The sequence below is a fragment of the Ailuropoda melanoleuca genome, chromosome 1 (genome assembly GCF_002007445.2).
Source record: "Ailuropoda melanoleuca isolate Jingjing chromosome 1, ASM200744v2, whole genome shotgun sequence".
In the NCBI taxonomy this organism is placed as follows: Eukaryota; Metazoa; Chordata; class Mammalia; order Carnivora; family Ursidae; genus Ailuropoda; species Ailuropoda melanoleuca.
In genome coordinates this window covers 1,038,707-1,041,158 of record NC_048218.1, presented here as the reverse complement: position 1 = coordinate 1,041,158, position 2,452 = coordinate 1,038,707, and the positions used below count along the sequence as shown (strand labels likewise).

At 55.8% G+C, this 2,452-nt stretch overlaps 1 protein-coding gene across 1 annotated transcript in view; it reads right to left on the bottom strand.

Moving 5' to 3' along the window:
• The window catches only part of SLC19A1 (solute carrier family 19 member 1), a 25,143-nt gene extending 24,918 nt beyond the window's left edge, over positions 1 to 225 (bottom strand). The window contains exon 1 of the mRNA XM_034654348.1: positions 111 to 225. The gene's annotated coding sequence lies outside the window, so the exon portion shown is untranslated. The remainder of the gene's footprint in view (positions 1 to 110) is intronic.
• Between the last annotated feature and the right edge of the window lie 2,227 nt (positions 226 to 2,452).

The window sequence follows — 2,452 nt, the reverse complement described above, 5'->3', positions numbered from 1 at the left end:
CTGAAGCTGCCACTGAACCACTCCTCCCAGAACCCCCGTTGGACCACCCCCTCATGCAGCCCCCACTGGGAGGCCCCTTCCAGAGCCCACTGGAACCTACCCTCACCTACCGGCCCTGGCTGCAGCTCGCAGAAGTCCTGGAGGGAGGCACTCCTGCCCCCTTACCAGCTGCCACCGCCTCTCAGAGGAAAGCCGGCCCCTTGACCCCTGCTGGGGCTTACCCCGCCTGCCATCCCAAGCTAGAAGTTCATGCGCTTTTTCTTTTTGGCTCATTTTAAACGTTCCTTTTCTGGCTAACCCGCAAGCTTAAGCCAGGGACATTGATCACTGTGCCAAGCAGGACAGATCTGTTGGGGTTTTGACGAACTTTCCCCTCCCCCCACGCAGCGCCAGCCTGAAGAATTCACCCTGACCCACATTTGGTCTGGTAGCTGCCTGCCACGACAACAAGGCACAGTGACCTGCTCTTGGGGTCACAGAAAACCCCCTACTCAAATGCAGCCAGTGCCTGAGTCCCAGGGGTGCTTCCCCGGGTCCCCCCAGTCAGCTCTCAAAACTGAGGAAGAAACAGCCAAGCTCTGGTTGGGGGGTGGGGAGGAAGCCAGGAAACTGGGAGGGCAGTGGAGGAGTGGGGAGAGGAGGGGGGAGGGTAGGTCAGGTCTGGCCCCCTGGTTCCCACCTTCCTCTACCCACCCTGGGCTCCCCGGTAGGAAAACTGAGGGGGACAGGAAGTTGCAGTTCCCACGGCCCACAGGAAGCATGTAGAAAGGAGGTGTTAACCTTAAACAGAAAACAGCCAGTTATTTTATCAGCACACATGAGTTGATCTAGGAATGGCAGAGAACTGCTCTTTGAAGGGACGTGCAAGTCTGGCAAAACCACAGGGAGATCCAACAAAGAAGAGGGACATATTTTATGGGGAAGAGGGAGGAAGTTGGGAGGGGTTGTTTTGAACGAAAGTCCACGGGAGAAAAGCAAGAGTTCAGGGTGATGACGGTTTCTCACTGGCCGGGTTGCAGGGGTGGCTGATTCTTGTGAAGATTCCGTGAACTTCCGCCGTTGGCGCCTGTCACGGGTCATTCTCTCCCGCGGAGGGTTCTTCTGTTGGGTCTGTGATTGGCCATTCTTCCCATAATGGGGTTGAGTGGCAGGGCCCCCTTCCAGCCTCCAGACTCGGCTTGGGTGAGGTTTACCTTTAACTTTCCTGAGGGAGGGGAGGGTGGAGGCTGCCAACCATCCCCCCAGAGAGGCCCCAGGGGTGGGGGGGGGTGGGGCGGCAAAAGCCCAATACCCAAGGGCAGGAACCTAGACCTCATCCATATAGGGGGACGCGAAGACAAAGAAATGACAAGGAGGTCTGCCTGGATAGCAGAAGGGGAGTCATGCCCAAGGACCTGGCAGCCACCCCGTGGGATCCACTCCCCAGAAGGGAGCAGCAGGTGCCAGATGTGGGGCAGTGACAGCCAGTGCCCTCCCCACTCCCCCATTCGCACCTCATGGCAGGCCCATCGCCGCTCACTCTGAGAAGGTGGCATGGTGGCCACTGGTCCAAGGAGGACGAGAGCCTTTAGCGAGGAATAGGACCCCACTGCAGCCCAGAGTACCCCTGGACTGGCCCCTCTCCAGGCCCCCCTCAGATGGGTGGACAGGAAAGAAGGCTTTCTGCTGCTGACTACTGAGCTTGGGGCATTTGTTACAAAAGCACTGTAACGAAGTGGCAACTATGGCCAGTTTCTTCCCCAGCAAAATGGGTTTATTTGAGAATAGCAGAAAAATTGAAATTCAGGACGCACGGTTTATGACAAAACCACAGGCAGGTCCAGAGAACATAGGAGAGCAGCTTTCCAGAGAAAAAGGAGGAAGGTGGGAAGGGCGGCTTTGAAGGAAAAGCCATTGGAGGAAAGTGAGTGCTCGGCGGTGCTGGTTTCTGATTGGCTGGGCTGTGAGCGTCTCTGTTGTCTGATTGGTTGTCAGGGTAGGACAGGCTCTTCCCGCGGCTGGGCTGGGCCAGTGAGGGTGTGCAAGGAGGGGCAGTGCGTGAGAGCTCCCGGTTCAGGGCTTCTCTAAGGATGGTTTCCCTGCATGCAGCAAGATAGATACCCACCACTGCGTATTCTAACTTTTTAGCTTCTGCGTAGCTATTTCTTTAATTACAGATTCTATCAGCCTTTTTTGTGGTCAATTTTTTTTTAGATCATTGTCGATGCATATGCAATTGTAAGAAATAACAGTAGATAGAGTCACTGTCCCCTTCGCCCAGTTTCCCCCAGTGGTGACATAATGCCGTTACAGCGCAAGACCACCGGCAGGACATTACCAGCCTTATAATTTATAGGGAAAACACCTGCTAAGAAGGAAATGCGCCAGCTGACTAGTCTCTGAGCTTGAGGAAAGGGGTGTGGTGCAGCCCCCAGGCTTTGGGAGCTGCCTGAGCCCGTCCAGGCAGCAGGTG